This window comes from Serinus canaria, chromosome 12, assembly GCF_022539315.1.
Source record: "Serinus canaria isolate serCan28SL12 chromosome 12, serCan2020, whole genome shotgun sequence".
NCBI lineage: Eukaryota > Metazoa > Chordata > Aves > Passeriformes > Fringillidae > Serinus > Serinus canaria.
This window is the reverse complement of record NC_066326.1, coordinates 17,393,892-17,421,176: the sequence shown is the minus strand read 5'-3', so window position 1 is coordinate 17,421,176 and position 27,285 is coordinate 17,393,892. Positions and strand designations below refer to the sequence as shown.

Here is a 27,285-nt window from a genome sequence, read left to right as displayed (position 1 = left end):
TGGCTGGGTCACAGCCAGGCTTGACCTAGCAGAGAGCACAGCCTGGGAGGTTTGAATGATATCCTAATTACATCCTGAGTGATTTATTGACTACACTTTTACCTCCCTTCCTTCAGAGCCAGAATTGTTCTTTTCTGCTCCAGCAACAATTTGTTTTAGGCGCTGAGAACAGGATGCAGCATTGTGCAGGGGAAATAAAAGTCTGGTTATTTATTTCACTGGGGGCCCTTTGTCAGCTCCCATCCCAAACCCAGCCAAATTCCCCTCCACAGAGACCACCAGGAAGTGCTCCAGGACCAGCAGGCAAATTCCAGAGCCCAGAACTCGAGGCCTCATCCCCAACTTCTCCTTGTGGATGACCAACCTCATCCTCTCCCTTTTCCAGGGCTAACTCACAGACATGATCTCTTTGCAAGGTTTTTTGCCCCAAATAAATCTTTTGGATGTCTTAATGTCCGGTAATAAACCAGCAGATTATAGTGATAAAATCCCAACAGCCTCCTCCTGTCGGAGGCTGGCAGAAACCACCCCTCCTCCCTGCCCTCACCTGATCAACCACACACATCCTGATCTCCATAAACAGAATTAATGGCTGAAAATAATTAAGAGAGGAAAAAAAGAAGAAAGTAATTTACTGGTGAATAAATACAAAAGCCTCGCTGGGAGGTTGAGAAAATAAATCTGCGAAGCTTCCTTAAATCAGTCCAAAAAAGGGAAGATAAGAGGGAGAGTTTGAAGCACTTGTAAACCAGTAAAAGCCAGGAGAGCATCTTTTTTCTCCCTCCTCTTTAAAGTGTTACAAGGTGGTTTATGCACGGGCTGATAATTTAATACCATAAAGAATTCATCTGCCATTTCAGCACAGTCATTTTGAAAGCGTCCGGCACCGTCAGATAAGCACAAATTCTACTTTAATCCACTTTTCTTCTTGGAATTCCCATATTTAGAAGGATCCCTTCATTTCTTTAGACAAATAGCCTTTTTTCCTCTAACACAGCGCTGTCCTTCACAGCTCTGTTATGTATCTTGGAGTTTTGCTCCCTCCAGTCAGACATTCCAGCTGCACATAAAAATACACAGCTTTTCTTTGCAAAAGCCCAAGGAAAAAGATAATCAGCAATGCATAGACTTGAGTACATATGTAATATATCCAGGGAAATTCCTAACCTTGAAGGGAACCACATTTCTTGAACACTGATGTCAGTGCTCAAAGATGTTGCTTGACCTTGAGGATAAAAATAAATGGTGCAGTCCTGCATCGTGTCCTCGGCTTAGTTCACTAAAGACATCTAAATGCTCCGTGCTCACATACCATAAAACACTTAAACACAGATATTCCAGATTAATTATATTTAATACTCCTAACTTCGATTTGTGGAGAGGAAAATTGGGTTTCCCAGGAGCTGCTGCAGCTTCCAAACATCCTCTAATTCACCAGCAGCAGAGATGCTCACACTGTTATATTTAGATAAAGTAGTGATGAGAACCCTCAGCACATTATTCCCAAAATTAAATCCCACTGAGGTTTTTTTCCCCTCTTGCCATTTCATTAATTCCAGCTCGGGAGCAACAATGGAAGATCATAATATGTGTAAGAGATAAAATAATAAAATATATAATGAAACATCATTTGGAATTCTAGGTTTCCTGCTTTTAAAATAATGGAATTTTGGAAGGGAAGGGAAGGGAAGGGAAGGGAAGGGAAGGGAAGGGAAGGAGGGAAGGGAGGGAAGGGAAGGGAGGGAAGGGAAGGGAAGGGAAAGGGAAGGGAAGGGAAGGGAAGGGAGGGAAGGGGAAGGGAAGGGAAGGGAAGGGAAGGGAAGGGAAGGGAAGGGAAGGAAGGGCAGGAGGGAAGGAGGGACGGGAAGGAAGGGAAGGGAAGGGAAGGGAAGGGAAGGGAAGGGAGGGAAGGGAAGGGAAGGGACGGGAAGGGAAGGGAAGGGAAGGGAGGAAGGGAAGGGAAGGGAAGGGAAGGGAAGGAAGGGAAGGGAAGGGAAGGGAAGGGAAGGGAAGGGAAGGGAAGGGAAGGGACGGGAAGGGAAGGGAAGGGAGGGAAGGGAAGGGAAGGGAAGGGAGGGACGGGAAGGGAAGGGAAGGGAAGGGAAGGAAGGGAAGGGAAGGGAAGGGAAGGGAAGGGAGGACGGAAGGGAAGGGAAGGGAAGGGAAGGGAAGGGAAGGGAAGGGAAGGGAAGGGAAGGGAAGGGAAGGGAAGGGAAGGGAAGGTGCATCCCCTGGCCTGGCTGGGAGAAGATTCACACTGCTGGACACAGCCACAGCTCAGCTGTTAATTAACACATTAATTAGCAGAGGTGCAGAGCCCTCCAGGTGTCCAAAGAAATTGGTCCCAAGAGAAAAAGGTATCCCTGGGTTGTCACCAAGACCCTTTCACAAGTGTCCTGTTCACACAAAACCCCACAGCACATCAGTAGCCAGCCCCTCACTGATGCCACCTCAAGTGCTGCCACTGACACCAGCAGAGCCTCCCCAGAGCCCAGGAGAGTTCCATTCCAACAAAAAAAAATAATCATTTGTTAGCAGGGGAATTAAAAAGAACCATTTCCTTTGTCTAGCCTCTAAAATAGTTGGGAGAACAAATTTGGGATGCCTCTTCTTCCTCCCTGCAGGATTGTGAAAAAAATCTGAGGAAACAGAACTTTATTTTACATCATTTGCTTTCCCTCAGCCTAAACTAAGTTAAATGTAATTATGCAGAAATTAAGTCAATCACACTGTTAAGAAAAGAAGAAGTTAATTTCTCTTAGAGGACATAATTTTGATGGGTGTAAAAGGAGGGACTTCTAAACCAGCTGGGGAAAGAAACCCAGTGAATGCCCTGAAAGGAAGGATGGCCAGGTTTTATGAAGGACCACCTAAAATCCTTCAATATGGTATTTAAGGAACCCACTGGAAAAGTGGGTATGAATTATACAAATCAAATATGACAGCATCGGAGAGTATTTAATTTATACAAGTTTTGGATCTTTAATTTATACAAGTTTTGGATCTTTAATTTATACAAGTTTTTGGATCCTGCGTTTCCTGGAAGGCAAAAACAATACTAAATGCTGAAATCACTGTCTGTAAAGAGCAAGATTACCTCACTTGTAAGAAACTCTGGCTTCTTTTCTCCTGGTTTATGAGAAAACCTGAACACGTGGTTTATTTGGGCACCATGAATAGGGAAAGTGATTGCACTGGTGTTCCAGCAGTGAAAGACTCTGGGTGTGTTTGCAGAATCAGCACGAGAGCAGCAAGGCAGGAATTTCAATCTCTAGGAAGGGAATGTTTAACCAGCACAAGGCAATAAACATTATTCTGGCACGTTTTTCCATCCCTCACAGAACCAATCCAAGTAATTATTTTAAAACACTGTTTCTGACTCGTGCATCCAATAGGAGGAGCTAAAAATTTGCTGTTGGACAGCAAAACCAGCATCCAGTTAAGCTAAAGCAATAGAGTTTTACAAAGATTTAGTGATAACCTTAAAGAGCTCTGGGATTTTTATCATTTTTTGAGAGCTCGAAGCCTCAAGATTCAAAGCGACCTGAGAAATTGAATTTTCAAACCAATAGCCCATCTTTCACAAATAGGGCACCCAATGAAATCAGGCATCAATTTTAGTTTATGCTGAGCAAACAGTGTGCTACTGAGCCCTTCTCTGGGATCCTGCAGCAGTGAGATCCACGTGGTTTACCCCTTCCTCTCTCACCCCAGGCTTGGGCTGTAAATACCTGATCCCACATTTGCAGGCTCCAACGTGATCCCTGTGGAGATCTCCCCCAGATCATGCCTTACATAAAGCCTTGCCTCTCCATCACCACACCAGCAGCCCAAGCTCCACCAGACTCCAGAGATGCATATTTAGCTGGGAGAGAAGGAGAGCCAGCACAGCTGATGCTCTGTTCTATCCCCCTGGGAAGTCCTGGCGGGAAGAGCTGAGCACTCTGCCTGTGCCGAGCTCCACGCTGGCCCAGGTCTGGGATCAGTTCTCAAGGCACACACTCAAAAACCAGATTTGAGACCCCTGCAGGGTTCTCCTCCCCTCTGGGGGCACTGCCTGGCACTGAGGTCTGGGCCAGCACCTCCAGCTCCCAGCCCAGCTCCACTCCTCCTGCTCCAAGACACTTCCTGGGAATGCCACCTGGAATGCAGTGCTTCCTCCCACCCAAGTGAGCCATTAACTGAGGCTCTCAGCTTGCAGAACCACTGGGGATTCCTCCAGGAGGAGCTGCCCAGCAGCTGGGGTGGGGGCACAGGGGCTCCCTGCTCTGCAGTGTCCCCACTTGGCTTCCACAGACGCTCTGTGGCCGCAGCAAACTCGGCCAAAACCACAAACAAGCCCGTGATGACAGAAGAGATTTCAAATAGAGGGTGACCATGCTGCAACAGGATTAGCTCAGGGCTAGGAAGATCCAGGCTTAATTTCAACATCCATCTCAAATTCTCCCTGTAACCTTGACCAAGTGATTTAATTTCACCGTGTCCGCTCCCTAAATATATCCACGATGGATCACCTCCCAAATGTGCAGTGAGGACAAACAGAAGATTGCTAAATACTCTGATAAACTCTCAGTACTGAGGGCCTTCCACAGGCAGATAAAACCTACTGGGTAAACACAAAGTAAATACTAAGTAGCCAAGTCGCTGGGGAATTTATTGCACTCTATTACATTGCAGCAGAAATTCAGAGTAAATTCAATATTCCGTGTTTTACTGAACATAACGCAGAGCTGAGGAGGACTACAGACTTCTTCCTGTGAGTTCTTAAAATTCTTGAATACTTTCTCTTATTTTCGTGGACTGAAGATCCTCAACCCTGTTCAGGGGACCTTTCTCCCAGTTTTTAACCTACATACTGTCAAATCTCAGAACACTGATTTATCAAGCAGAAAAGTCAACACAAGACTGAGCTCTGAAGGAATCCCAGCCCCAGCTCTTCTGGCTGATCTCAGGAACCAGCTCCTCTTTTTCTGGTTTGCTTTCCACACCCCATATCCTTTCCTCCTTGCATTAAAATGACACCTGTTAATTTAATTGTACTTCCAGATCTCTTCAGATATAGGACTGAATTCCTCCCTCCTCAGCCTTCCACTGGGTTATCTTATTAAAAACCCAAACCAAACTACAAGAACCCCACAGTCTTCAGACCACACACATCATTTTTGTGTGATGGGGACGTAAAACTTCTGTGTGCACACCTGGGGCAGCTCCTCAAAGCCCCACATGGAGAGTGATTTAGGTTGGAAAAGACCTTTAGGAGCAGGGCTTCCTGAATGCCATAAACCCCTCCAGTATTAGGGTTTTTTGCTAATTGTGCCTCTTTCTGTCACCTGTGAGCTCCTAGTAACGAGCACTCTCTCTGGAGATTTTGTTTTATCCACGCTGAAATGTTTGAAATCTGAAAAACAGCAGCCATGCTGCCAGCCCTGCTCTCTGCAGGGAGAACTTCCAAGCTTCCTTTCCTTATCCATGAGCACTGGCAGAGGGACCTTTCCCCATTTCCTCCACAAATCCCAAACCCCAGAGCAACTCCTGCATCTCTGCCCAAGGGCTGCCTGGCCTGCCTGGAGGAGCTGCCCACAACCAAGAACTGGTGGCCTCCCTGCCAGCAGGATAAAGGGGGAAAACAGGGATCCTGCTGAGGGACAGCACCAAAGCAGGCAGAGCCACCAGGCAGGGGCACAGCCTGCACACAGGCACCAACTCACAGCAGCACTGCCACAGCTGGAAAACCTCTGCTCCAAAAACACCAAATCCTCCAGAAAAAGGGAGTGGGTGAAATCAATTAAACATTCTGGCATGGAAACTCCATGGGAAAGGCTGGAATGCCATTGCCCAGGCTGCTGGGGTATTTCTCCACAGAATTTGAATTTGCAGCCTAAGGAATGCAGCCTTGAATTTATCAGGATGAATTATCCAAACAAAACATCTCACAGTCCTGGCTGCAGGATCCTGCTTAAAGCAGAAATAGAAGCAGAGAATCTCCATCCCAGACAAAGGATTAAGGAATGCTAAAGTGGCCAAGGAACAGCTGGACACGGAACTCAGGCCATGGTCTGGCTGACAAGGTGGAGCTCAAGGTTTGGGATCCATGATCTTGGAGGTCTCTCCCAAACTTACTGATCCTGTGATTCTGAACAGGGAGCAGAAGGAAGGTGAAAGCTTTCAGAGCTGTGTCAGTGCAGACTCCAGCAGCAGGATCCAGGCTGAGTGCTTAGCTAGCATGGCTGGAAATTGGAAAAAAAATGAGATTGGAAAGAAAATGCTCCTCCTCCTTCTGCTCCCTGCCCTTTCCCAGTGTGGCAGCTTGTCCTATTTCCCAAAGGCTCATTCTATTGTCTCTCTTCCACCTCTGTAAACAGAGCTGAAATCAAAGAACACTGCTATTCTTCCTGTTCTACAAAAGCAGGCATTACTGGTACAGGTGTGCTCTGCTCAGAGTGGTTTCATTCACTTTTTTCCATTTCCTTTCTCATTCCGGGGATCCTCGCTGCAAGCACAGGGAGTGTCCAAGGGAATATCAGCTGTGGAAAAAGAAAATGGAATTTTTCCTCTTTTTTCTTTTTTCTCCTGCTTAACCTGCATTTGTCTGGTTTGTTCTGGTGTCCTGGCAAAGGACACCAAATTCCTGCCCTTAGAGAGAGGTGCCAGTGGTTCTTTCCAGGAGGCTGGCAAAAAACAGAGAAGGGCCCAATTAGCCAAACCTTCTCACAGAACCATAAGGAAAAATAAGGAAAAATAAGGAAAAATAAGCAAAGCTCAGCCCTAAAGCAAAGCTCGGCTCTAAATCCAAGCTCGGCCCTAAACCAATCTAAGCCCTACCTAAAGCTCTGCCCTGCCCAAAGCTGTGCCCTGCCAAAGCCTGGCCCTACCCAAATCTCATCCCTGCCCAAAGCTCAACTCTACCCAAAGCCCAGCCCTACCCAAAGCTCAGCCCTAAGCAAAGCTCAGCCCTAAGCAAAGCTCAGCCCTAAGCAAAGCTCAGCCCTTACCAAAGCTCTGCCCTAACCAAAGCTCTTGCCTGCCCAAAGCCCAGCCCTGCCAAAATCTCATCCCTACCCAAATCTCATCCCTACCCAAAGCCCAGCCCTAAACCATCCTGAGCCCTAACCAAAGCTCAGCCTTACCCAAAGCTCAGCCTTAACCAAAACTCAGCCCTACCCAGATCTCTACTCTAACCAAAGCCCAGCCCTACCCAAAGCTCAGCCCTACTCAAAGCCCACCCCTACACCAATCTAAGCCCTAACCAAAACTCAGCCCTACCCAAAGCTCAGCCTTAACCAAAACTCAGCCCTACCCAAAGCCCAGCCCTACCAAAACCGTGCCAGAGCTCCTGACCTCAGGCGGAATTAGGCCAGCACAAAGGCTCTGCCGAGGAGCAATCACATCCTGTATCTCATTTCTCTCCTTGAAGCAGCAACCAAATCAGGGCATCATTCTGCAGCTCCATCCTGGATGGCTGCCGTAATTTGGATTTTCTTCTCCTTAGCTGAGCAAGCGTGAGGAGGAGGAGGAGGAGGAGGAGGAGAAGGCACTAATCTCTTTAGAAAGCAGCACTTGACACCCGGTGTGTAGGTGATAATGAGCACTTCAAGGGAGCTGACATAATACCGAGCACTTGCAGGAGGGAAACTTTGCTGAGAGAGGAGCCAAGGTCCGCTGAAGAGATTAATTCATGATTTCTCTTCTCTCCCACCGTAAAACAAAAGCCCCAACAGGATTAACCCTAAAGCGATTCCACAGTTGTTCAAACAGGCACAACAAGAGGTGGCAGTGGTGCCTCAGCCCTCTGGGGGGGCTGGAAATAAAGCTACAGTTCAACTTAATCAATACTCCAGAAAGAAGGAAAATATCACCTGTTAGATTAAAACCAGAAGGAAAGAATGGAAAAGAAAAGAATGGAAAAGAAAATAAAAGGAAAAAACAGGGGGAAAAAGGAAAAAAAGAGGGGAAAAAAAGGGGGGGGGGAAGGAAGGGAGAAAAAAAGGGAAAAAAGGGGGGAAAAGGGGGGGAAAAAAGGGAAAAAAAGCAAAAAGGAAAAAGAGAAAAAAGGAAAAAAGGACGAAAAAGGCGGGAAAAAAAGAAAAGAGGGGGGAAAGAAGGAAAAGGAAAAAGGGGAAGGAAAAAAAGAAAAAAAAGGGGAAAAGGAAAAAAAAAAAAGGAAAAAAAAAAAAAAAGGAAAAAAGGGGAAAAAGGGAAAAAGGAAAAAAGGAAAAGAAAAAAAAAAGGGAAAAGAAAAATAAAGGAAAAAGGGGAAAAAAAAGGGAAAAAAAAGGGGGAAAAAAGGGGAGGGAAAAGGGAGAAAAAAAGGAAGGAAAAAGGGGAAAAGGGGAGGTAAGGGGAAAAAAAGGGGGAAAAGGGGGAGAAAAATGGAAAAAAGAAAAAAAGGGGAAAGGAAAAGAAAAAAGGGAAAAGGGAGGGAAAAGAGAAAAAAAGAAAAAAGGGCGGAAAAAGGAAAAAAAAAGAAAAAAAAAGGGGGGAAAAAAGGGGGAGGAAAAGGGGAAAGGAGGAAAAAGGGGAAGAAAAGGGGGAAAAAAAAGAGGAGGGAAAAGGGGAAAAAAGGGGAAAAAAGGGGGAAAAAGGGGGAAAAAAGGGGAAAAAAGGGGGGGAAGGAAAAAAGGGAAAAAGAAGAAGAAGAAATAAAAAGAAGAAAGAAGAAGAAAGAAGAGAGAAAAGAAGAAGAAAAGAAGAAGAAAAGAAGAAGAAAAGAAGAAGAAAGAGGCCCCCAACTCAATTAAGTGTAGCAAGTAGCAAATAAATAGGAATGAAATTGAAAATGAATCACAGGTTGAACATTCCCCAGCTCCCCACACATTTCTCTCAGGCAATTAAGCTACAACTGTCCTTACAGAGGGAAAGAAGGATGCAATAGCTTTATTTACATATAAACAATTATTGAGCTGTAAAGAGAACTCACACCCACAGGAGTTAATGGAGAAATCATCAACACAGCTATGGACTACACCTAGATCTCCTCTTCAGGTGCCAGGCAGCAATTACAGACTCCTGCACCTCGGGAATTCTTAAATATTCCCCTCTTTATCTGGACTAACCTGTGCCACTCCTATTTCAAACACCCCAAAGACAGGCTCAGGTTGGAGTTTGGGGAGTTGGAGTTGGAGTTTGCACAAAGTGTGTCTGAGCCACAGGACAAAACTAAAAATTAACCAGGCACATGTAACTTTATGGAGCCTACCATAAAATGCCACCAAAGGCCCGGAGATACTGCCTGGACCGTGGCCTCTTTGGAAACCCACAAATGTTTGCTGGAGAATTGGGCACGTCTCGCCACAGCCAATCTCAGTTTACCACTCAAAATCCCCATGCAAGACTTGTTTTGAGGCAAAATTTCCACCTACTCCTGCATATTTTGCTGTCCAAATACTGCTTTTGCCCCAGACACCGGCCTCCATTCCCTGCTCCCAACACCCAAGCTTTTATTGTACAACTGAGTTATTTGGAACATGGAGAATGAGGTTGAGTGGTAAATTATTACTTTATCTCTGCAAGATGAATTAGGGCTGGACACAAAGGTGCCAAAGGTAATTATCACATTGATGAGACCAGAACCACAAAGTTAACCTTGCACAGCTCTGCCCTGGGGAGCTGAGAGTCTGCTCCTTCTCTGGAGCCTCTGACCACACAGATTCCTCACCCAGAGGTGACAAAGGAACCTGCTCCTTCTCTGGAGCCTCTGACCACACAGATTCCTCACCCAGGGGTGACAAAGGAACCTGCTCCTTCTCTGGAGCCTCTGACCACACAGATTCCTCACCCAGGGGTGACAAAGGAACCTCGTCACCCACATTAATGTCTCTGTGAGAGCCACGCTGCTCCCTCCTCCAGAACAATCCCACAGTACAACTGTGAATTTTTGTCTCATTTAGTCTTTCTGCTTGGGTACAGATTCTACAGGTTCTTTTCAATGCAAACCATGCAGCATTTCAGTGTGGAAGGTGAGCATCTCTTGGAGCTCCACCCAAGCAGATCCAGGAGCTGTGGCACATCCTCATCTTCCTCCTCCTCAGAGCAGCCTCTCCCTGCTCCCTGTGTGCTTGGAGCTTGTTTTCACCTCAGACACACTCATTTCAGAGAGCTGGGTTTACAGAAATTTCACTTCTGTCTTCCTGAAGTTTGCCTTTTTTTGCTTTGTTTCTGCTTTTGTTCCCTTCCCAAGCCAGCTCTCTGCAGGGTTACCTGCAGGAAAGGGATGCTCAAGGAGAAGGGAATGGGATTCTTTTTCTGCTTTTGTCAACAAATATTCCTTCATGGATCCTAATTTCAGCTACTACTCCATTGGGCCATTGTCACTGCCCAAGGAAGGTGTGCTGGGATTCCAGCAGCTCCAGGAACAAGAAAATCCCCACTGGAAGCCAACTGGTGCAACAGCTCAAATGCAAATTTAAGTTCAAGACACACAAGCTTTGATTTTGCTTTCTGCAATAACATCTCCTCTTTAAAAAAAAAAAAAAATTAAAACAGGATGAGAGAAATTATGAAGAGCTTTTCCTTTTAATGCAAATGCAGCTGAAAGTGCATTAACCACAGAACATCCATTGGGTATTGATCCCATTGCTAAAATGACCTGTGACCCTATGGAATGTCTGCTGTGCCTGGGAAGGATGGAGCACAGCTGCTGCTCTGAGGAGCTTGAACAGAACCAGCTCCATCCCAGTTTTTAAAGAATTAAACTCTTCTCTAGGTGCTTTTCCTGCAACTCCAGAGCTTTAGGTGTTGGGGAGGCTGTTCCCACCATGGGCTCCTTGAAGGACTCAGCTCCAGGGTGAGTGCAGGAGCCAGGGCAGGGCAGGATTGGGCCCATGGAGGTGAAACCAAAAGGGCCAAACCCCAATTTTGCACCAGCTGAAGCTGTGCTGCAACAGCCTCGTGTGCCAACCCCAGCAAACCTCACAAAGGTCAGCAATCCCCTTCCACAAACAGGCCCTTGTGCCAAGGATGATGATTCCTCACTGACCACAAAGTGGCTCTGATTTCAAGCTGTCAAACTCAGCTGAAGTGCCCAGTGGAGAACATCTGTGTGTAGTGTTCATATCCACTGTGCAAAACCAAACATAAACCCCTTCTGCCCAGGAAACCCCACGGTGTGCACAAAAGGAGAATCCTCTGCATCCCTCAGAAGTTCCAGCTTCTTTTTGCAGTTGCTTCTCACAGCTTTTCACTAATATTTCCCACCATCACAAATAGAACAGGCATGGGCACAGTCACAACTGCAAAGTTAATCCCAGTTATTAATATGCTCTTCTCTGCATCTTATGGACTGTGTACTCATAACAACCATATGGACCAGTTAAAAACAAACAAACAAACAAACCCAAACAAAAACAGGTTGGCTGCAAACTCCAGAGTGCTTTTCATCAGGGCTGTGAAAATGTTCACAAATTTCCCTAAATTCCATTCTGAAAATCCCATTTTAAAATGGCCACGTTCATCAGTGGCAGTGAAGCAGTTTCCCAGGAGCCAGGATTTTGATTAAAATCAAAGCATTCAAGCTGTCACAGAGATTTTGGGGAGGAGGCAGGAGGACTGAAGGTCTCGTGCCTGCTTTTCTAAGAGCAGCTGCTGAAGGAACTTGTTGGAGTTCTGGCTGCTGAGGATTTCAGACTTTCTGTGCTGCCAGGCACTGACCCCCAAGAGAACACTGCCTTAGAGCTGAGGCCGTGGAGAAGCTTCCAGAATGGAATGATAGCACTGGGATGGTGGGGGTGGAGTTGATTAGAAGTGTGTGATGTCACAGGGTGGAAAACTTAGAATTTAAGGGTTTAGAATGTAGCAATATAGAGAGAGCAAGGTAGAAGTGCCTGTCCCAGAGGTACCTGGGGAGCCCAGTCCCACTGCCCTGAAATGAGGCTCCTTGCTCTGGGCAGCTCCTCCCCACAGGTGACATCCACAATTCCACATTTGGGCCCCACAGACTCATCCACTGTGAGATCTGTGACACATTTGGTGTGGATCTTGCATCCAGGCACTGCAGGAATTCTGTGAATGCTTCCTTGTGCCACTGAACAGACTGCAGGCAAAGGATTTTCAGGTGGCAGGAGGGACTTAAGAGCAGAGAGCAGGAAAAAAAAAAAAAAAAGGATGAGTTTTTGAAGCTTCTTCTGTGCTTGAGTTTGGGCTGGACAGAGTTAAAGTGCTTGAATGAATTAAAGAATGTTGTATTTTGTACACACATATTGTGGAAGAGCAGCCTGCAGGAATTCCCAGACACTGAAATTAATCTGTCACCTTGCAAGGTCACCATCACCAGGGAGCAGCTCTGGCAGAGTGATGGGTGATGGAAAGGCAGAGTGAGTAACTAAATCAATGACTCAATAGTGCTCTCTAGGAAATGATATTTTGGGTTGGAGGATGCTCTGCTGTGAGATCTCTCTTCAGCAGGGAACAGGGTCAGGGATAATATTGCACTAACCAGGAGCCAATAAACATGGGGATCTGGCATTGTAGATGGAAAAAATTCCCTAAAAATGGTTTTCCTACATCACTCCCTAATTATTATTCATAATTAAAGTTTATAAACATTTCCTCATACCACATCCCTCCGAGTCCAAATCTTTTCCAATATGCATCTTCCATCCTAAAACCATTTTTTGTTTCACCACTCGGCCGTCGGCTGAATCCTTCCCCTAATCCTTTCCAGCTATAAAATTAAAATCCAAATGAAAAATGCAATTTCTGCAAAGCCCCAAGAGCCCTTCTGAAATGTGCTGTGCTGACAGGTGGGTTGCCAAACCACATTAGGACATTTTTGACCTTTTGCACTTTCAAATCAGTGGCAGTAAAGATACCAGGCATTTTGCAATAGGAGCTCTCCCCAAAGAGAGTTCCATATGGAGCTGCTTGGAGGAAAATTTCCTTCCATTTCAGAATATGAGTGACAGGACTACTTTAGAAAAAGGTAAAAAATCACAAAGATGCAATTTTAGTGATCTGTTAGAAGGAGCTGTTAAATCCTGGATGGCAGAGTTACTCCAGATATACAAATGATATTATGGTGAATCAAAATTCACACAACCAGAGGACTCCAGCACCAAACAATTTCCAGTCTAATGTACAGCCCCACCTTATAAATTCATTTACCAAACAATCACAGGTAGAAAATCAGCAGAATAATCCCAGGGAATGTACTTAAGACATGGAAGGAATCATTAAGGTCTCATGGCAGAGTGGTTGTTTCTTCATGCTGAGTTCCCTTGGTTCCCTGTCCTCAATTTGAGGGGGAATTAACAGGTGTGATGTTTAATGAAGTTCTATAAATACTGTGGGTTGCCTTGCCTTAGAGCTCCATGGGACTGGCACTGTAAAATTACTGGCAAGAATTCCTTGGCTTTATTAAAGCTTCAGGAGGATCAAACCTTCCTTTTACAGCAATGCAGGATTTACGTGGGAATAACTCACTTCTTGGTGGTAAAGCTGAGCACAGAGCTGCTCCTCAGTGACCAGTCCCTGCTTTCCACCCAGCAAACCTTCATCCCTGCCCACCCAAGTGCTGAGGAGTTCAAACTTCCCTTTTTCCAGGTAGGAATCCCCTCCCAGAGCACAGGAGCACACCCAGAACATTCCCAGAGAGTGGAGAAGACAAAGCTCTGCCAGACCCTCTTTGTTCAGCTCTCAATATTTTGTCAGAACACAGATTTCCCATACCAAACGTGTCCCAGGTGGAAGGAGAGCTGTGAAAAGAGCTGGAACAGAGGAAGTACAGAAGGAAATACTTCTGACGGGATTTCTGCACAGACTTGGGATCCCATCTGCTCACAAAACCAGTGGATATCCATCACTCACTGGTCAAACTGGGCACGTGTAACACTGCAGGACTTTTGCCTGGGTAAAATTACAGCTCCAGCCTATAAACAAAGAACAAAAACCACTTCCAGCCTATTTAAAAAAAAAAAAAAAAAAAAAAACAAAACCCCACCAAAAAACACTTCACAGAAAACAAAACCCTTAAACTATATTATTCACAGCTTGCATGAAAAATATGATTAAGATTGTATTTTTTATACATGATTGCTTCCTGCATGGAGAAATATGGATTATTTCTCATTAATCTACAAGGAACCAAGCCCAGTGTAGCAAAGTTTCATTAAATTCACTGCTCATTCAAGGCTGCAATAAACCATTTTCAATACACTACTGCATTTAGATTGTGTATGAGCAAAAGTGCATTTTGTTTCTGTACTTCAGAAACAGCCATATGAACACTGTCACAGTATTTCATTTGCTCATAATGCTGAATTTCACAGGCTACAGAACAGGAACAGGCTGGCAGCAACTTCAAGCCAGAAGCCACTGAAAAGCCATGAAGATGACACGACTGTTACTCACTGCAAAAGTTTGATCTTTTTTTTTCTTTTAAACCCCACTTTATTAAAAAAAAAAAAACTCCTCTCTTTGGGAAGTGACCTGCTCTGGTTATCTTTTAGAGCTCTAAATTCACATCTGTGCTCTCCCTTCCTCCTCCATCCATCCCAAACAACCCCAAGCCCCTTTTGGGAGCAGATCCTTCTCCCTCAACACGTGAGAGCACAAGCAGAGCCTCTCTCCTGCCTGGCTGCAGTTTTCATTTCATTGGAGCTGCTCTGGCTGATTTTCTCTGCAAACATCTGGGACTTCAAGCCAAGTGTGACTTTGGATACTGCCCACAGGATTTCCTCCATTTCCCACCATCCCTGGGATCCTGCCTTGTTTTTTTCCCTGCTGTATTTTTAAAGCATGCTCTTCCCAAAAAGATCCCAATGACAGTCTCCTGCTCAAGTGTTATGGATTTTCATTTAAACTGCCAGATGGAGGAGGGAGATCAACTCCCATTTTCCCATCCATTTCATGTGGAGCTGCATCCAAGATGATGTGAGCACCCCCAAAATAGCTGCTCCAAATGAATCATTCAAACCAGCTTCCAGCTCCTAACAGACAAGGACTGAGCCACCATCACAAAAACTTAAAATGTCGGGTAATGAGAGAGTGCTTTGTGAGCAAAACAGGCATTTTGTAAGCAAAGTGAAGAATCAAAATCTAAATTACGGGCTTTTTAAATTTGTAGTACGAAAATCACCCGTTTCACTCAAATTTGGCCACAGAAATAACAAAAGTCTCGTCACGTACAAAAGGGATGGAAAAACAAACAACACCATCACAAGGGTCAAGGCTTCTGCAGCAAAATCCAAGGAGTCCAAAGAGCCTCCAGGTGGGGAACAAGTGAAGCTTTTCAGAGGTTTAAATCTTGCAGTACCTTGGGGCTGCTGCTGAACTCCAGCAGTGCATGCATGAGCAGGCACACCAGCCCCTGTGCATGCACACACACAGCTGCAAAAAATCCAGTGCCTTGCAGCCCTCGTTGTATCCTCAACATTCAAAGTGCAATGATGATTTGGAGGGGTTTTCTGTCTCTGCTAGTTTTCTTTCAGATACAGATCACAATAAAATGGGTTTTTTTCAGGTTCTCCTTTTTTTTAATTTTACTCTTTACCCATATCTTACCAAAATAATTTTAAACTCCGTGAAGACAAGATAGAAAGTCCTCTGATCCTTAATAACCTCATTTTTGAGCTCTTGCAGCCTCCTTCTTTAGCCTTTGCAATCCCAATTTGCTATCCTTTAGTCTGAAACCCTACAACAGTTGGGCTGGGGCTGTCATTTGATTTTTCTCTTTTCCTTTCCTGAAATTTCCTTTCCTTGGACCCTGCTGTGTGCTGTTGAGCTGGAGCACTCATCCTTTGTTCTGACAGGACCTCACTGGCTGCCCATTCACCAGATTTCCCAAAAATCACGAGCTGGTCTGATCTGTTCACACAAAGCAGCCCCACTACCCTGCAAAATCCACCAACCAACCTCTCTCCACAATTCCCTGAATCATCTCTACAAAGGACCCACTCTTAGTGGTTCCAAGCTCTGGTTCAGATGCCACTTCTGATCCAGAAAGTCTGAAACTGGATATGGAAAAAGAAGTTTCCTTGTTAAACTCTCCCCATAAAGAACCTGCTGCTAGTTCTCCTCAAACTATACATTGCTAATTTTCAAGAGTGCTATTTGATGGGATTTTGGAAAAATTTGAAAGGCTTGTGAGGAAATGAGGATTCAGCAGCTCCCAGAGTCTCCCATGCTCCATGGCCATGTCATTCCCCAGGAATCTCACTGAGGGGAGAAATGCCTGCAGGCCAAAAAGCAGAGCTCAGTTGGGATGGGCACGGATTAAATCCCCATTTTGGTGCTGTTTCTCCAGTGCCACTGACAGAGAGGGTCACAGGGGAGAACTACTTGCTCCAGCAGGACTGGGCACTCTGGGGACCTGGGGGATGATGGGGAAAGGAAGGATTCCTCAGCAGTGAGGTCTGGGAAAAAACCCCAAACCAACCAAACAGCAACAAACCCGAAACAAAACCCCAAAGGAAACAACCAAAGAAGCCCAAAGGCCATCAGCCAGAGCAGCCCAGAAGGTGACAGCAGTACTTGGGAGAAGGATGACACCCATTGGGGTCATCCTCACAGCTTTTCCAGCAGTGCCAGGGGTCACTCCATGGCCAGGCTTTTAGGGTTCTCCTGTCTGAATTTCCACAGGCTAACACGGACTCACCTCCCTCCAAGCTGGAATTTCTATCCAGCGGCTCGGTAAGGTTAGAGAGTGCAAAGACAGAAATGCCAATAAGGATGATAGGGGATGATCCTTCTCCTTTCCCCCCAGCACTCCCGCAGGGCAGTGCTTCCCCAGCAGAATCTGCTGGATCATTGCATCCCAGACAGAGCAGCAGCTTCACCTACGGCGCCGCCCCAGCTCTGCCGCAGAGCTCGCAGCAGCTGCTCCAGCAGAGCTCAGCACAAAGGAACAAAACCCTTCCTTCCCTCTCCTCCTACAGCCTTTAAGGCACACATCTGCAGTTGCCAAGTTCTCTTTCTGATGCTGGCAATTTGCATTTGCCTTCATACACACACATGCTCCTTTTATCACACTCCGATAAGCTCAGTTTTTATCCTGGTGCCAGATGATGCCGGTGGAGAGAAGCAGCTACCTGCTACAGAGGAGAAGCTGGACAGCTGTTCCTGCAATAAAAAATGTTGGTCTTTTAAATTGAGTCCATAAAGACCCATTTTAATGGGCAAAAAGAAGATCCATGTTTGCATTTGTAAAGCCAGGAGCTGGTGTAATTTATGCTCTCTTCTCTTTGGGTCTGGGCAGAAGGAATCACAGCACATCATTCCCAGAAGATTTTACAGCAAGTGGAAAACCTCTGCTAAACCTTGTCATTTATAGAGAGATACTTGAACTTATAACAGATTCTAAACCAGAGGGGTGAAGTGGCTGCAAATAAGATTAAGAAAAAGTTCACCAAATTCAAACTATAAAGTTGTGATCTCTGCCATATTCCAGCTCAGGTGAGTCACTGATCCCAGCCTTGCTCTTTCACTTTAAGGAAAGGGGGGAAAAAACACGACCACAAATCCCAAATAAACCCTACAAAACCCAGCCTTCCACCACATTCTCTCACTCTGGATTTAGCATCAGCCCAGGTCAGTGCTGGCTCCAGAACTGGCACTAAATGATCTGGGCCAACAGAAGCTGGATGCAGCAATTTTCATATTTATCAGATAATCAAATTTTGCAGGACAAGTGATGATGATGTGCAAAAGTTCCATAGCAGCTAATCAAAGACAAAACTTGAGGAAGCAGCAAAAAGCTCATAATGAAGAAATATATTCCACCACAGGTGGCAGGAAATTGTAGCTACTGATAACAAGTGCTAAGGGGCTCTGGCAAAGAAAGACAATCAGCATAAGCATGAAGGCAAAGTAGTGATAGCACCAATAAAAAAAAGCCTCAGAGCTTTTTACTCTCCAGAAATCTATGGTGAGAATCAAGTGACAAGTAATAAATTTGCATTTTCTGTAAGACCTTGCATTTGAGCACATTCTTAAATACTTTGTGAGTTCCAGGAGCTGGCTGCAGACCATGTGTTGCTTGAGAACATAAAAAGCAAAGCATCACTTCACTGAGCAGTGAAGCACCAACATCTGCAGGGAGAGATTATGGGGAAATCTCAGAGATTCAGGAACAAGCTGCTCAATCCATCCAAATGGTGCAAAGGATGGGACAAGCTAAAGAATTCAAGGTTTTAGTATTTTAAAACCTGGTTTTATTTCATTAAGGTTCCACTATTTTTTTTTTTCTCTTGTGTTTCCACATTGTATTTTAATCTGTGCCTGGAATATGACAGGGATGAGTAAGGGACAAAGCAGGAGCCTGAAGTCAGGGCTCAGCCTGAAGGTGTCCCATCCTGGAGCAGTCACAAACTCCTCTCCAGCTGCATTTGAAGGAATTTCCAGGGATGAAATTGAAGGAATTTCCAGCTCAGGGAAAGCCATGCAGGAAGAGCAGTGCATCAGAGAACCCTGCAAAAGCTGGGCAGTGGCAAATACCCACTCAGGATAGGCATCCATGTCCCTGGAGAATTCATATCAGATGAATTCTCCAGGGAAAAAATGGATTGCAATGGGAAATTTGCTCAGCAAACAGGGAATTCACCCCCTGTGCTGCTGGGAGAGAACACAGCTCCTGAATTCAAAGGAATTCCAAGAGGCAGGACCAAGAGCAGGCAAACCACAGAGCTCAAAGCTGCTGAGCAGCATCTGGGAGCTCAGGGCACATTCTGATAAAGACCAGGTGGAAAAAGGGAACTTGTGTTTTGTCTGAAAGGAGCTCAGGCTGATTTACTGGCAGGGTAAATTGGAAAAGAGAGAAAGGAACACCAAAGTCAAGGAGAGACTTCCCAGCACCCAGGAAAGCAATAAAATCAGCTAAGGGGGGAAAAAATCCCCTATCCAGACTCTGCTGGATATGTGCAGCTCAGCTTCTCCCTTAGAAAGGGAAATTTAACACTGAAATGCCAGAGAAAGTGGAGGAATCAGCAAAGCTGGCTCAGGTGGGGTCATGGAAGGAAAAATTCACTTTTCCATGGGAATCAAAAGATTTCAACTCTGCAAAAAGGAAATGATTCTCTCTGCCTTTCAGGGGTGAACTTGTACAGTGTAGAATGCTCTGAGTGTCAAGGAAGGCTTGGCACATATCCTTTGAAACAGAGGGTGAATAAAGACAAATGTCAGCACACTCCTTTGTCAGATTCGATTTCTACATATTAGCATTGGAATTGTGCTCAGCCCTCTGTGTGTGTCCCATTGAGAAAATCCCCATTTCTGGGCTCTGCATGAGGAGAAAGCTGCAGAAATGTGGGCTCCAGGAAGAGCCAGCAGGCAGCAAAAACCCAGGAGCACTCCCACAAACCCTGTACCATCCAAGAGCCTGCCAAGGAAAACCCCAAAGCTCCAGGAGCACACAGGAATTTCCCTCTGTGGGCAGCAGCTCCTCGTGGATCACCAGCAATTGATGGATGTCACCAAGGATTGCACCAAACTCAGGAGGAATTTCTCCTTTGCAGCTGCTCCCATTGTGTTTCCTCAGAGAGGGAAATGTGTCCAACAGCTCCTGAGAGGAGCTCCCGTTGTGCCTACAGAGGTGGCCAGTGCAGAAATTCTGAAAATGCCTTTTTGCAAAAAATTACTGAGCAACCCCCCAGAGAAACACTCAGAACATGCAATTCACCACTTCCTGGCAATCCTCAAAGCAGCTCTTTTTGGTGGCAGTGAGGCAAATCCACTAAAAAAAGCAGGAAAAATAAATATCCCCAACATGCCAAACTAAAATATATAAATTTTTTAAAACTATAATGAAACAAATACTATAAAAGTACTTTCATTACTATGAGCTCTTATCTTTTGAGTTACATTCAATATTTCCAAAGATTTTTAAATCAGAAAGGCGTTTTAAAAGTAGCAAAAAAAGAAAAAAAGTAATGGTAACAGGAATTAGTAAGAGAGTATTAAAATGTGATTTAAAAAATAAAATATTTCAAACTTGTCTTAATGTGCAAGAAAATTCCGTGGGAACTTTACCTGGAATAATCCTGCCTGGCTCCCAGAGCCACCCAGAGCTCAAACCAGGGCCAGGCTGTCATTTATAAACTGATCTAAATCAATTTTCCTCCTGTCCCTCGGGCAGGCACTGAAGTCTCCCCTGATTTTCTCCCCCCCCAGAACTGCTCAATTCCTTGGAATCCTGGGGAGCACAACCAGCCTGTTCCCGCTGCCAGAGAGAACAAGGAGAAGCAGCCCCTGACACTGAGGCTCTTTTTCAGTCAGGTCACACCAAGACAGGTGAGAATTGCTTAAATCCCACAGTAACACTCATTCCCTAGAAAATTAACTGACCCTACAGAATAACTTCATGTTAATCCATCCAAGAGATGATTTGAACCAAACACACCACACAGAATTCAGCAGGAATATGTTCAGTTTTGGGTTTTGTTGTTTTTTTTTTTTTTAATCCTGATTTGATTCCATTAAGATTAATGGAATTAATCCTAATTTTTTTTTGCTCTTGTGCTTCCACACTGTATTTTAATCTGTTGCCTATCAGGAGTCTGCTGGGATGTTTAGGCAATAAAACCCATGGAGAGGTTTGCACAGCCTCAGAGGGCCACAGTTCCCATCACCTTTAAAACAGGGATAAAATCCATATTTTTTTCTAATGCACTTCAAGATCTACTGAAGAGAACCCCATGCAAGAACTCCTGTCAGCTGTGACCCTCTCCCTGAGTATGGTGATGTTGGGATATTACCCTTCCTGACCTCTGGAAATAACATAAAATTGAAATGAAGCAGTAATTGTATGATCATAAATGCCACCAACACCAGACAGTGTTGGTGGCATTTATGCAAAGGGAAAGATCAATTAAAGGAAGTTTGTTCTTCAAAGGAGGAAGAGTTCAGACTCATTCACAGATATTTATACATTTAATTTATTTGTGCAAAGGCAAGATGAATGTGCAGGTAGCTCTAGGGAAGAGTTCAGATTCATTCACAGATACTTATATATTTAATTTTCTTGTGCAAAGGGAAGATGAATGTGCAGGTTTTTGTGGGCAGAGATCTGCTCTGCTTCTGCACAAGAGCTCTGAAGGAGCATCAGCACATCCACAAGGGGCAGAAAAAGGAACAGGCTCTTCTTCTCCTTGAAATGTAGGGACAGAAGTGGCACAGAAATGGAGGGAGGGATGGATGGATGGATGGATGGATGGATGGATGGATGGATGGATGGATGGATGGATGGATGGATGGATGGATGGATGGATGATGGATGGATGGATGGATGGATGGATGGATGGATGGATGGATGGATGGATGGATGGATGGATGGATGGATGGATGGATGCATGGATGGATGGATGGATGCAGGGATGGATGCAGGGAGGGATGCAAGGATGGATGGATGCAGGGATGGATGGATGGAGGGATGGATGGATGGATGGATGGATGGATGGATGGATGGATGGATGGATGGATGGATGCAGGGATGGATGCAGGGAGGGATGCAAGGATGGATGGATGCAGGGATGGATGGATGGAGGTGATGGATGCAGGGACGTGGCTGTCTCTGACATCCCACCTGCAAACCAGGCTTTGCTGACACCTCTCATTGTTTGGGATGAGCTGCTGGGCAATCTGCGCTGGGAATTGCAGAGGAGGGAGCCCCCTGCTCAGCTGCTTGCCTCCAGGGGAGGTGGCAGAAGTGACAAAAGCTGTTTGCAAAGGTTTCCCCACTGCTGGAAAAGTTTCAGTGCCCTGCAATTACAGGCCAGGAGGGGAAAGCAGGTGCAGGCACACAAGATAAAACCATTCCTTCAGCTTTCCATCCCCAGTTCCAGCTGGCATTTCAGTGCTGAGCAGCACAGAAACAACAGCACAGCCCAAAGTATCTCCTTAATAATTCCAATAAATCACAGGGATGACAAAACAAAACCAGGAAGGATTTCACATGGGAACATCTTTGGGAGAGGACAACACCTGCAGCTGCCTTTGAGAAGAGCAAATCCTTGTGAGCTCCTGGGCTCAGCAGACACATTCCCAGAGCATTCCCAGAGCATTCCCAGAGCATTCCCAGAGCTCTGGGACCTCCTGGCTCTTGTCTCCAGCTCCTGCCAAGGTCTGACCCCAGCAGAGCCAGCGTGTTCATCAGTGCAAGCAGCAGCACCTTCCATGTGTGCAGCCTCAGCTCTGGCTGGGAGGGAGGTTAAACTGAGCAATCCAGGGATTCATTCCATTTTCCCCTGGGATGGGATGGGAGAAGCTGAAGGCTCTAGGAAGGTTTGTTTTGGAGGGTTACAGTTTTTTTTATCTCTACCAGCTCACTGAACTGTGTGGTTGTGCCTGGCAGCTTGCCTTCCACAACAGGAATTGAAACTATTATACTGAGAAATAGAGAAAATTACAGTATTTCAAACTCTGCTTATTTCTCTGAAAAAAAAAAAAAATTAAAAAAAGGGGGACAAAAACCTCAGGAGGCTTTTCTTTTTTTAATAGCTGAATGACTAAGAAAGTTCCCTCTCTAGTAAGTCTGGCTTCGCTTTTCAGTCTCTAACAGACATTTAAATGTCTGACAAATAGATTATAGACTACTTGTTTTAAGAGTTTGGGGGGGAAAACGAAGCTGAAATCTGTATTACTTTGAAAGACAAGCCCAATATTTGGTCTGCACAGCTTGTGGCACCTATTAAAACCTTCATTAAAGCACCAGTGACAAACTGCTGCTGTCAGGGAGAAGGGATGCTGAGCACTCTGCAATATTTGATGGCACAGTTGCCCACACAGTCATTAGGACCAAGTTTTCATCCTGCTCTACACTGGAAAAATATTGGCACCCACTAGAACATTCTGATAGAAGTTGGGCTGGTTTTAGCTTACAAGAGCCCATCTAACATTTACATGGAGGTGAGAGCTGTGGGTGCACTCATCACCTGAGTGGAAATCCATCTGGAAATCAGCAGTGGAAAAAGGGAGCAAACCTTTGAGTAATTTCTCTCCACATTTACATCACATAATATTTTGAGTGCATTAAATCTGTGCAAGTGCCACTTTGTATAACATAATTCTTTTTATCAGCTTCCTAACACAAAAGTTCTTTCAGGTTTTTCAATATAGGATACAGAAAAATTAACCTAAAACAAGTTTGTGCAGCACTCTGCATGGCAGCTACCCAGAACTTGGAGCTCCAATCTATGGAGAGCTTCCCTCATCACCCACAGAAAACCAGCAAAGCCTTGGAATCTGAGTTTTTCATTCTTTTGTGCTCCTCCTATTGAGCTCTAAGTCTGTTCCACACACACCACAGGAGAGGGAGAGTTCTGTGAGCAGACCCCCAAAGCAACAGGGTGCTCTTGGTATCTTTCTGTTCTCCTTGTTTACTTGCTGAAAAAAGAGTGTGATTCTCTCTCTTCCCTGATAACCTGCTAATAATCTCAATATCTTTGGAATATATTTATTGTTGTCATAAAGCAAATTTGCTCAGACATCTCCTTGCAATCATAAAAATGAATACTAAGCTTATGCTTCACTCTACAAAATTCTATTTCACAGTTAACACTTACTAATTTTTCTTTATTGTTTCTACTATTTCAGAAGCCCAAAACTTGCTGGTGAGTGGTATTTTCCCCTTTTTTCCCTAACAGTTTGAACATTATACCTCATTTTCCCTCCTTGGTTCAAGAACCTTCAGCAACAAGAGAGGTAACAAATGAAAACACAGATTGTACATGCATTGTATTCAAGAGAAAATTCAGAATAAATACTGAATTTTCAAAAAATTTCATCATTAAATCCCCCTCCACCTGGTTACAGACATTAAAGTCTCATCACTGCTAAGGCAGCGCATTTTCACACAAGAGAAAAATGATAAATGAGATTCACACCACGCCAAACACGGTGACAAATGTAGCAGCACTCCACCTGCATCTAATAATTTTATTGAGCTGAGCTTATAAAACAGGGCTCGTGGTACAGATTAAAAAAAAAATAATTAAGCCATGCACTATTACTGCTGGAACTTTCATTTCTGCATCCCAGACTATGACTGATACTTTACCTGAGAAATTCTAGTTTGTGAGTAGAACTGAGGGTTTGCCTTATGAAGAACAAATTTATAATTGTGGGGAAAACCTCTGTCTACATCAAGTACAGAGGAAGCATGGTTTAGTCCAGAAGCCCAGGGTCTGGGGGCAGTGGGAGAATGCAGAACTCTGCAGAGGAGCCAGCTCCTCCTGCACCACTTCCATGCTGGGATCCAGCATCTCCTCACTCCAAGCAGGTTTGTCACCTCCCCTGATCCCACGTCACACAGCACCAGGGACAGAGACAGCAGACTGATCCTCCTAGCCAGGGGAACCTCCCCAAAACAAGGTAAAACCATCACTAGGTGGGGGGAAAATCCCTGGTAAAATAAATAGAGCACGTCTGGTCCTTGGCTGGCACCACCAAGCCAAAATTCAAGGTTGTCTCTACCAATCAAAGGGAATTCCTCAAGAATGTTCCAGAATTTCTACGAAGTTACAACAGTAGATTTTTGATTTGATGGAGGAAAAGAAAAAGAAGCAACTTACAGTTGTCTTGTAAAAACCAGCGAGTGCCTCATGAACAGGGCTCTGAGTCACATAACCAGCTGGGTCTTCTCCTGTTGGCTAATCAATCTTGATTTCAAAACTGCAAGAAAGAAAGAAGATAATTAGACTTGACAAACCCAAGAGAATTAAGCAAATTATTAGAACAAACAAGGAGTGATCTAAAGGATGCCCCACAGGAGGAACAGATCCAAGAGCAAACATCCAGTGTCATAAAGAGTTAGGGACATCTTGCAGTAAAATCAAGGGATTAAAAAGTTCCAACTCTGTGACCAAAGATGTGAATTAAAAGCTTGAAAACACAGTCCCAGTGATATCTCTTTTACCCATTTATCAGAGCTCTAACACTCTGGCCTCTCATATTTGTAAATAAATGTGATTTTTGATGTTTTTGGAGGCTGAAAACCCCATGTGTGAGAGGGAAAGGCCAGCAGAGAGGGCAGGAGCAGAGGGGAGACATTCCCCTACTTTTCCTTGCACGACCTAAGAACTTGGAAGGGAATAACTGAGAGGCCTTGAGGTCACCACAGAGCTGTCATGGTGAAGTGACATCCTGGCTGCTCTCATAGGAGATGCTCAGGGGGGTGCAGGGAATGACAGGCAAGGAGAGGCCCTCCTTGGACAGGATGAGGGAACACATCCTTACACTGTAAGGGGAGACAGAAAGAACTCCATTTTTCATGTTTTGGTGCTAAAAAGGGATTGCTGTGCTCCAGCACGGTGCCATGGCTGACCCAAGCACAGAATTACATTGGGTTCCTCTGGTGTCACACCACAGCACCTGGCAGAGCCAGGGGGGACACTCCTGGGAGAGCAAACACCCACTTCTGCTTGTGAGTTCCAGCTAATGATCAATTCATCACACCCCTCAGGAAATCATGCTTGGGTTCAGCCTGCAAAAACTGGATTGTTTCAGGCCCTTTGAGCACCACGGGAAAACATCTTTCATGATAAATGAGGATTTCCCTGCAGACACCTGTGGGATCACATCTGCTTCACCTTGCATTAGCACAAAGCAGTGACTGTCCCCATGCTGCTGCCACTGTCAGCTCTGCCAGGTTTGGCATGTCATGGGCTCTATTCAGTCTCCACCTTGTGCCCAAATGAACATTCCAGCTATAAACACATTCCAGCTCCAGATTGCCGGCATTTGTTTGAGACAGAGCAACATCCTTAAATATTCTCACTCTACCTTAGGTCAGTTTGTATAATGCACCTGGGACTCCCAGGAGGTGGACACCATTCCTTTGCAAACCACATTTCAAATGTATTTGAAGGTTCATGCCCAGCACAGAGTTCCAGCAGCACACAGCATCCCCAGACTCTCTCCCCTCGGGGCTGGAATGAGTGGGAGCTGATTTTGGGGGATGCAAAGATGGAGCAGCCCAGGGGAAAGCACTGGGAGGAGCTGGTGGCTGAGAGGGTGGGCATGTGCCAGCCGTGTCTGGGAGCCCAAATCCCCTGCCCTGGGCTGAGCAGGGCAGGGGGGATCCTGCAGAGCTGCCCCAGCCTGGGCCAGCACAGGAGGGACCTGGAGGAGCCCAGAGGAGGCTCCAGGATGGGCAGGGGATGGAGCAGCTCTGCTGGGAGGAGAGGCTGGCACAGCTGGCATTGCTCACCTGCACAGGAGAAGCTTTGGGGTGAATCAATTGTGGCCTTGCAGGGCCTGGAGGGGCTGCAGAAAGATGGAGAGAGATGATTTACAAGTGACAGAACATGGGGAATGGCTCCCACTGCCAGAGGGCAGGGTTAGATGGGACATTAGGACAATGATCCTTCCCAGCAAGGGTGGGCAGGCCCTGGCACAGGGTGCCCAGAGCAGCTGGGGCTGCCCCTGGATCCCTGGCAGTGCCCAAGAGCAGGTTGGATGGGGCTTGGAGCCCCCTGGGACAGTGGAAGGGGTCCCTGCCATGGCAGGGGTGGGATGGGATGATCTTTAATGTCCCTTCCCAGCCAAGGCAGCCTCTGGTGTGACTCTGTGCTGTTTAATGCCAAGGGATGCACAGCCTTGCCCTGCCAGGGAGGGAGGGACGCACTGAACCTGCCTGCTACAAACAGGAACCTGAGCAGGATCCAGTCTGAAACCCCAGCCCCAAGACCCTGCCTACCAAAGAAAATAGGACTTTTTGGAGCAGGTTTCTAACCAAATATTTATTATCAGGCTGTACCACCAGGTGGCAAGATTGCAAAATAAAGGGATTTTTTAAATTGTTCCTAAAACCCACTCAGCCAGGGCTGCTCCAAGGACCCCAGGCTGGGCTGGGTGATTGTTTTGGGAGGACTTGGGCAAGTATTTAAATGCACCCACATGGGTCTGCAAAATAAAGTACTTGAAGTTTTCTCTCCTCATGCAGTCAACAGCCAAATGCAACACCAGATTCCCAGCAGATGAAAAAGGAAATTGTGGCCACCAGCTGCACTTCTGTGAAGAACTTGGTTTTCCCACTGTTTCCATCCTGATCCCTCTTTCCCTGATAACCAGTTCAACCTTCTCAGAAGAGCCAAAAACCTGACAGGACTGCAGGGAACCCCATAACAATGGGGAACACAACTCAAAAAGATGAATAAAATCCCTTTGCAAAGGGAGAGTAAGGACTTTACACAGAGTGTGCTTACAATCTTTTGGCTAATTTTTTTCCCAATACTTTCATTTATCTGGGTATATCCCAATTATCCATAAACCAGGACACAGTTCTAAGTTCTACCCTAAAGGTGTGCCACGGACACATGAGCTCAGTTTAAAGGGCTGGATTTTATAATGTGTTATTTTAAT

The 27,285-nt window shown here is 45.5% G+C and overlaps 1 protein-coding gene across 1 annotated transcript in view; it reads right to left on the bottom strand.

Moving 5' to 3' along the window:
- The window catches only part of ATP2B2 (ATPase plasma membrane Ca2+ transporting 2), a 255,779-nt gene extending 231,205 nt beyond the window's left edge, over positions 1–24,574 (bottom strand). The window contains exon 1 of the mRNA XM_050979207.1: positions 24,495–24,574. The gene's annotated coding sequence lies outside the window, so the exon portion shown is untranslated. The remainder of the gene's footprint in view (positions 1–24,494) is intronic.
- Between the last annotated feature and the right edge of the window lie 2,711 nt (positions 24,575–27,285).